General features: G+C 33.0%; 2 long non-coding RNA genes across 2 annotated transcripts; one reads left to right on the plus strand and one right to left on the minus strand.

Annotated features, from left to right (window-relative positions):
* The first annotated feature begins 1,203 nt into the window (after positions 1–1,203).
* On the plus strand, positions 1,204–3,047 carry LOC145974833 (uncharacterized). The gene is made up of 3 exons (XR_014439814.1): positions 1,204–1,461; positions 1,585–1,754; positions 2,626–3,047. It is a non-coding gene; the product is annotated as an uncharacterized LOC145974833 (long non-coding RNA).
* A 2,951-nt stretch (positions 3,048–5,998) lies between these two features.
* On the minus strand, positions 5,999–8,345 carry LOC145974832 (uncharacterized). Its single transcript, XR_014439813.1, has 3 exons — positions 7,474–8,345; positions 6,244–7,375; positions 5,999–6,141 (listed from the first exon to the last, which is right to left on the minus strand). It is a non-coding gene; the product is annotated as an uncharacterized LOC145974832 (long non-coding RNA).
* Between the last annotated feature and the right edge of the window lie 1,129 nt (positions 8,346–9,474).

The raw sequence follows: 9,474 nt of genomic DNA on the forward strand, positions 1-9,474 counted from the left end.
TGTATTTTATTATACATATGTATATAAAATGGTATATACCTAAAAACTAATATTTCAAAATGGCGATGGATGTCCAATACCTGCAAATAGTTTCTTAAAAGAAACTAAAAATTAATGTTAATATCCCCAGCACCTAAAAATAATTTTTCAAAAGAGACAAATTATATTAATTAAAAATATATTCGTTCGTAATCATTTTTATCAAAAAATTTATACAGATTAATTACAATATGAAATTACTTGAAAAATTAAAATTTATACACAACGCTATATCCATATTTAATCTACTATTAAATCTTTCTAGCATTATATATATAGACAATAATAATACCAATCCTAATAATCATAGAACATTTTTAACGAAGAAAAGAAAAGATACATTTCTCTCATCTAAATATATATTATTTAAATTAATTCGACGTTAAAGAAGCGTATCGTCGTTGAATTACTATCGAAATCACTGCTTTTGGAAATTGCTATCGGAAAACCTGGGATTAGTTTCTTCAATCTTACAATAAAAATTCCCAATTTTCAACAGAGTACCGAACTAGACGTCGCGAATGGATCTTACAAGAACCGATGAGAAATAATTTTCCAAATCGTTTCGACTTCTCGGCGGTACGAGCCACGCAACTTTCATTAATGTTTATTTAACGGAAGGAACAATGATAACTCTTTTATTAAAACGACAATCTCGTCTAAGAACGCGAAAAAGAACGCGAGAAAAACACGGTGTTTTCGCAACGGTAATTTATTAATTTATTTATGAATATTTTCCGATACGAAAAAAAAAATTCGTGAATACAAATATAACTAAAAAAACAAATTATTAAATTCATAATAATTAACTCGCGATTCTATAATATCGAAGGTGATCGTTAAATTTTGTGAAGCTAATATTTAACCGTTGACTTATCACATCGAATCTTCACTCTCTTATTCGACATTTCTTTATATTTAATTAGCAATATTTTGGAATATTATCTGACGAGAGGGACAGCGATAAAATTCTTCTGTTAAAATGATAATCTTGTATAAGGACGCAAAGAGAACGCGGAAAGAACACGGCATTTTCGCAATCATAATTTAATAATTTATTTTAAGAATATTCAGTTCCGCGCGATATGGAATTCATCCTTCTCTAAAAAAGGCATGTTAACTGAGTGAATTTCGTTTTTATCGAAGTTTTGAAGCCTCTTTTCCGCGATGCTGATTGGTCGTTTCGATCTCGATTCGCGTTGTGCATTAAATTCATAGTAGAGGCCCTGTGTTATACAGGGTCTCTAATTCATAGCATCGAGCAGCTGTCATTACGAGAATTAGCAGTTTGACAGTTTGACAATTTGCGGTTAAGCTTTTGATTTTGAAGCTCAGTCTTCAAAATTACGGAGTTATTAAAGAAATTAATGAGAAGAGAGAGAGATAGAAGAGAGAGATAAACATATAAGAACAAAGAGACAGGTATGTATTATACATACATACATATATAAATTATATTATGATTATAAATTGTATACATACAATAATTATATAATAAAATATAATATAATTATATAATTAATATATAATATTAACATTTTTTAGTAAAAAAATGTCCTCTTTAATTACGGGTGCTGCAGGAAGAAAAAGTCGTGATACTCTTGATTCTGCAAGAATAGTTTGTCGGGACGATTATTTTTATATGAAATAAAGAGAGAGAAATTGAAAGAAAGAAAGGGAGACAGAAAAGAGATAAGAAGAACAAAAAGAGAAAGGTACGTTCTTTATATTCATAATTTGTATAGATGATTCGTATAATAATAGAAAAGGTAAATAGAGCTGGCGCAAATAATAAAGTGTGTATGTATATGTATAACCCCTTTAAAACGCATTAGATTTAAATGTATAATACATATATAGAACAAACGTTTCGATTTTGAATTAAATTCTTCTCAGTGATACTATGGTCAAATTATTATAAATAAAAATTAAAATAAATAATAAATAAAATGTATACATATACGAGTTGTAGATCTTTCATCGCCGGGTGTATATTATTTTCATTGAATAATTTTCTACATATAAACTCTCTTCATGTTCATCAAAATATCAAAGATTAATGATCAGTGACATGCATTTTACGATTTATTTTTGTGTGACGATGTGCATTTTAATGGAAATGACGTGTTATCTTATAACCACTTGACTTGACTTGACTTTCTCGTTTTTATCGTTTTAATATAATTTAGAAATTATAAATATTAAAAATAAAGTATAATAGTATAATAGTATAATAGTATAATAGTATAATTAAGTATAAAGTATAGTAGTTAAATTATTCTGCGAACTCGTATTTGTATGCATTTTATTTATTACTTATTTTAATTTTTATTGTAATAATTTTACTATAATATTATTGAATAGGATCTAATTCAAGATTGAAATATTTGATCTATGTATATCTAATTGTGTAAATACGTATAATGCGTTCTCTAATGGAAAGCACCCATATTCTCTAACTTGCACCGGGTCTATTAGCCCTTTCTATTATTGTATTATTTATATTAAAGTTTATTGACCTATAATTACAGTTCATTTATATATATAAATTTAATTTAGTCTGTAATAAATATTATCATTTTTTAGCGTTTACAAGAAAAAAAGTGTTTCTTTCGATTACGGTGTAATCGAGGTTGTGGATTTAGGACGGAAGATTTGTCGAAACGCTCACTAGATTCCATTAAAATATATATTTGTTCATCATAACATTGAAAAAAAAGAAAAGAGAGAAGAGAGAGAAAGAGGAGAGAGAGAGAAGGAAGAAAGAGCGAGGTATATGTATTTTACAAGCTAACCTATATCAATTTTATATATTTGTTTGTATACAATTAATTTATATATGTGATATGTATAAATACATTCATATCTATTTTAACTCTCAATTTTTTATTACATACTTTTGTAACTTATCTGGAAAGTTTTTCAAAACACTATAATTAAATTATTTTTTTATTAAATACTCTCAGAGTTATAAAGCTTGAAGTTTACAGTAGTTGATTTAAAAAATATAATAAAGAATAAAATTTTGTAAAATATGTAACGGTCGTATTTTCGGGCGTTTTTCGCTGCTGCGGATAAATCGCCGGTGCAAGGTTCGTTAGAAGAAATACGCGCTGTGTGTGACTAGATGTATTTATTTGGAATTTGTATAAATGTAACGTATAAATGTACAGAATGTAGGTGTGTGTGTGTGTGTGTGTGCGCGCGTGTGAGTGTGGGTGCGTGTGTCGTGCGGTATATTAATCTCGCTGAGTGATAATTCACGCGATAATGAGGCAAACGTCGTAGATGCAAATTTCGATCGAAATACGGAAGCGATTTCGCGCACGTGTTCGTGTTTATAGCGCGCGAGCCTGCACGCGTTTTTGCGACGCTTTTTCCGCGAGGAATCCCGGTGTTCCGAGAATCCTCGGTTTCCCGGGATCGACGGTCGCTTTCGTGGGAATATTTGTTTCCAGATGTTTCGCTTAAAGCCGGCGTTCGATTTGATTTAGGCGGTGCGCTTTAATAACGGCGGCGGATGCCGTGATACAGGAATACGCGATGCGTTTTAACGACAGCGGCGGAGGCCGCGATAAGTGAATGCGCGATGCGCTTTAACGACGGCGGCGGAGGCCGCGATAAATGAATGCGCGATGCGCTTTAACGGCGGCGGCGGAGGCCGCAATAAATGAATGCGCTCGGTAACAGAAATACGCGGCGGCGGAGGCCGCGATAATCAAATGCGCTATGCGCTCGATGTTCGTTATAATGCGCGAAATAGGATCGCGTCGCGAAGGATGGAAATCGCGTTGCAGCTGGGTCGAGAACTCTCGACTCGGGGCGGCTCTGAGCTCCACCTTCCGTGATGGCTCAGCTGCAGGATCAGGCGGATGCACGCGTACTTATGGGATCGAGATCGCTCGTCCAAGACGGAGTTCACTCCACCTTCTGCCCGCAGTAGTTGTGCTCGTAAGGATTCTCTTGTTCTCTGTAGCGTACAGCTAAGAGCGGATCGGGAGAATGGTGATTAGACGCCGAAATGTGCCCTTTTATATACCGGCTAATTGCCCTCGTCGGCGCGCGCGGCGGCGTAACCCCTTCCGAACGGTTTTTCGGAAACGGTGCGGTCGGGCCCGTTCGGAGGGGTTCGGGTTGTGCGCCGAACGCGGGTTTTCGCCGGTCGGCGGTTCGGGCCACGTCGACTATGATCGGCGGTATTCGACCGATTTAATATTAACGGCTTAGGGGCCGTATGCGGAAAGATTAAAAAAGGTGGGCGCACCGCGCCCCTGCCTCTGCCCGGCGGGTGTTCTGCCGAGCGGCAGCTTCCGGCTGGTGTTCTGCCGGGAATTCGGAACGATGCCGGGAATGCATCGTTACAAATATTTAGTTTTCGATAATCTTATCTTAATATTTTTATGTACAGTGAGACCAATCAATTGATGTGAAAAAAAAACATAATTGATTTTTAAAAAATAGGTTGCAAATTACATACTTTTTTAAAAACAATTATATTTTTCTTTATACCAATTGATTGGTCTCATTATTTTGTACATTAAAGTAAGATTACCAAAAACTAAATATTTAAAAAGATATTTTATTTTTTATGTCAAACTACTGTAAATTTCAAGCCTCATAACTAAGAAAGTATATTTAATAAAAAATAATTAAAGTGCTTGAAATTGAAAGTGATTTTCACGTGACCTTAACAATATTCTTTAAGGTCATTAATATGTACAATGAAAAAGAATATAAATGGCGCGCGCGAAGCTCGCGCCTGTATTGTTCTAGTAAATAAATAACGCATATCATTAAATTCATAATAATTGACTCGCGATTCTGTAACAAAGGCGTCCGTCAAATTTTATAATGCTTATATTTAATCATTAATTTAGCATCGAATTTTTATGTTTTATATAAAAATTTTCCGAATTTATTAATGACTCTTTGACATGAAAATACAAACAGTTACTCTTTTATGAATATTCCAAAAATATATACTACAGAAATAAATACTTTAATTTAATGAATTACTATTATGTTAATTACTATGTAATCATTATACGTATACTTTCGATAATTTTTCGTGTAATTTACATAAAAATTTACGATCGTAAATACAATTTCATATAATATAATTATAGTCATAATTGTATTGTATTTTGCAATTAAAATATTAATGTTAGATTATAATTAAAACACAATTATAACTATTTATAATTTACAATTTACAATTTACAAATTTATGATACTATCAAGATCAAATAATAATATTCCATTTATTCAAATATTTAATAACATTGATATAATAATTTGATATTGATAGCATTAACATTTGAATTTAATATTATGTTTGATTTAATACACATATATTTTTAAGTTTTAAAATAAAATATAACATGTTAAGATTTCTTAAACGTTAATAATAGTAGGTATACAAGGAGAGTTCTAACTCAGGTCCTCTCAGGGGGGGTGAGGCGCGAGGGGATCTCAGCGGCGCGGGGGAATGACGTCACCCAGGATGGAGGGGGTTTTCGGTGGCGCGGGGGAATGACGTCACGCGGGACGGAGGGGATTTCGTAGGCGCGGGGGCTGCGGGGCGGGGCGGGGGACGCTTGGGGACGTGTTGGATGTTTTATGACAAATATAAACAATCATAAACCGATGTCCGGTTGATAAACAACGGTATTTGAAGAGGATTGGATATTAGGGCCAGAATTATTTTCCATATTTTTTCTAGGAAGAATTGCAACGTATCAGCACCGATGTTCAGCTGCTTTGTACCCTTGCCGTGCGTGTGAGAGAGAACGATAATATCGCGTGCGAAAAGAATGCGTACCAGAGAGAACGATAGCGAGACTTATAATTAGCGCAAAGAATGGGAAAAGGGTAGTGCAAGGGAGAGGTGCGTAAATAATTATACATTTTTCTTTCTGAAATATAAATTTATTTAAAAAATGTGTATGAGTATTACAAATTGTGTGTGTGTGTGTGTGTGTGTGTGTGTGTGTACTTAATATTAAAATTATATAAAATTTAAAAATTAATAAAATATAGAAAAAAAAAGATGAATATAAAATAATGCGGACGGTGCGCGGGGCTGTAAGGGGGAGGCAGCTCCTGAAACAGGAAAAACGCTACATTAATTTTATCTTAATTAAATAAAAAAAACTAATTTAATCTTAATAATTAATAACAAAAATTTTAAAAAGAAATATGTACCTTAGCCCCCTGGAGCTGCAAAGTGCCGCCAGTATTCCTGTAACCGTCTTCTTCTTTCCTCTTCCAGTTCTCTTTGTATTTGCCGTATTCTTTCCTCTTCCAGAATTCTTTCCTCTTCATATCTTATAATCGATAGTTCGCATATTTCATCAGATAGGGACTCCATCCCGAAGAGCAGCCGCAAGTTAAAGATGTCAAGATATTTCTATGATCCATTTACATCGTTATCTTGGCAACTCTCCGGGGTGTCGCCCCATTCCTCCGCGAGATCATGTCGCGCGTTCCACCGCTCCGCCCACACGCTGCGTCGATGCTCTATGTTGACGAACCCGGGAATTTCGACATCATTGGGGTACTATAAAATAATATATTAAAAAATACACATACACATACACATACAAACAATTTTTTCACAAAAACACTACCTACCTTCCAGACGAATGCCACTTTTAATATTACAAAAAATAAGAGGTCTATGAAACTCCTCTTCCAAAACGAAAAATTAAAAATACAATCCATTTTATACAGCGTAAGAAATAATCGCACATACGGAAAAAGAAATACCACGGTTAAACTCGCTGACGTTCTCCTCTCGGACAATACACGACTGAGATTGAAATCAAATGTTACTCTCCGCTGTAGGAATTATAAAGGTCTCAAAACTGGAAGGGTTACACTAGTGTACGAATATTTTTTACACCCACTGTATATATTAACCATTAGTGATCCTTTCATGGTCTTTTTCTACGCTTGGTATAAACAATATGAACAGTATTCCTATGAAGAGAAATGGATCTTGGAACCTTCCTTTTTTTTATGTTTTCTGTTTATGATACCGATGTTCGACTGCTTTACGCCCTTGCCGCGCGTGTGAGAGAGAACGATAAGAGTGCGAAAAGAACGCGTACGAGAGAGAACGATAGCGAGACTTATAATTAATGCGTGCGAGAGCACGCAAAGGATTGGAGCGCAAGGGAAAGGCGTGTAAATAATTGCAATTTTTTTTTTGTTACAATTAAAAATATATAATTTATTTAAATGTGTGAGTTTAATAAAAAAAAGTATACAATATAAAATAAAAATAATAATAATATATAAAATAGGCTGTCGGGCTATGTTGGGGAAGCCGTTTCTGAAAACAGAAGAAAACATATGCATTTCATTAGTTTATATTATTTAATAATTTATTTTAAGATACTTTTGATATATAATAAATTAAAAGATACTTACAATGTTATCCATGACTCATCTATTTTAATTTGTGCAAATAGGGCATATGTTGCAGGCCAATATTTGATTCAAACATTTTCTGCACTCTTTGCATGACATATTTTCCAAATGAACATAAGCTATGGTTCTATGTTCTCGAACAGAACTAATTTCTTCAAACTGATGCGAATCTTCTAGAAAGCATTCGGTGCAATATTTTGATCCATTTTCCATATAGTAATAGGAAATGCAACATATCTTTGTTGCTTCGTTGTATGTCATTATTTCAGGTATGCTTAAATCTCGCTGTTTCTTTTGTAACCGTTCATCAAGAATATCGACACTATTGTCACTATCATAATAACTGTCCTTCGCCAAGGGTTCTATATCAGATCCATCATCTTCCATCTCTCTCCTCTCTCTCTCCTCTCTCTCTATCTCCATCCTCTCCGCCACAACTGGATCTATCCAATAATCATCATCATCCGTATCGTCGTCGATGATAATTACGTTTTCTTCAGCCATTGCACAAGACCACCGAAACACAGAAGAGCAACGAAAGAAATGACACTCTAGTGCAGCAGAACCCGTTCGATAGCCGTTCGTTACCGTTTCTGCCCCGTTCGTTAGCCGTTCCTGACCCGTTCGATAGCCGTTCGATAGCCGTTCCTGCCCCGTTCGACAGCCATAAACATTATTTTCCACAGTAAAATTCTAAAAATAATAGATGTTTATTTTTTTAATTAATTACAAAATTTTTACAAACCTAGTAAATTTGCATTTCATATATTTAATGCTCCGTGCATATCTCACTTCATATTGACAGTAGTTTGTTATTTAAATATTATATAAGATTATATAAGATTATATTTGTTTTTGCATTTATCTTTGAATCATCCATTTCGCCGGAAATATTTGAATTTTAGATCCTAGGTATGAAACATTGAATTCAATTAAAAATCGATTTAGCGATTAATTAATAGCACTGCACCCTAAATAATTGCACTAAATAAATTTTATTTTGGTCGTCTCAATTAATTAAACGAGAATTAAATTAGTGAAGTGGATATAATATACATTTTTATTAAAATAAAAAGAATCTTCTTTTAAATGAGTATTGCATAGCTTAAAGTTAAATCAAGAGTGATTGGGATATAATTGGTAAAAAGCATAATTTGAAGCATTTTTACGATTTTAAAATTAGTGCATAGAAAGTATAGTGTTGAGACACTGTCGCATATTTCATATTATGATAATAATTTTTTTAATAAAATTATAAAACTAACAAATTAAAATTCATAATTTTTAAAATAATTGTACATAATCATACAAATTTAAAAAATGCATATTTTATTGTTAAGATATTAAATATACAATGTAAGTTTACGATCTTTAATAACATTCAAAAACATATTATATTTAAATTGCATAGGTTCTAAATCGAAGCGTGCGTCTAAATTAAAATTAAAAACCGTTTATCAAGTCTGAGCTGTATATTTCATTCCATTCTTAACACGATACCTTATTTCATTCCTTATTTCAGTTTCTGCAAAACAAAGAGTTTTGAATAATTCCTAAGTAATCGAGGCATCTTGAGAAAACCAAATATCACTCGTTCCTATTTACACGTCGACAACAATGTTGACTTGTTTTTCTTTTTTTTAATTAGTTGTATACTGCTTGTAGAAAGTTTTTGTAACCAATGAATACACTTAATATGCTAAAAATTATACTCACTGATACAATATTATGTAGTAACCACTATAGTGAATACTGACGATGTCCTATTATCAACGTACTGGAAGATATTATTCCATAAAGTTACTGTACCATACAGTAGAAATATATTACCTCTACTTTTATTATATGCTTAAGAGAGAAGATGTGATTGTTTTGTATTGTTAAGAAGATAAGAAGATAAGATTTGAATAAATATATCAAACAAGAGAGAGAAAATGGAAGTAATATATAAATGCACATATATAAGATACTTTTTTGTAAAACGCAAGAAGTTAAAAACTA

The sequence above is a fragment of the Camponotus vicinus genome, unplaced genomic scaffold (assembly GCF_025532165.1).
Source record: "Camponotus vicinus isolate PSW18456_S1 unplaced genomic scaffold, iyCamVici1.0 SCAF_7, whole genome shotgun sequence".
Taxonomy (NCBI): Eukaryota; Metazoa; Arthropoda; class Insecta; order Hymenoptera; family Formicidae; genus Camponotus; species Camponotus vicinus.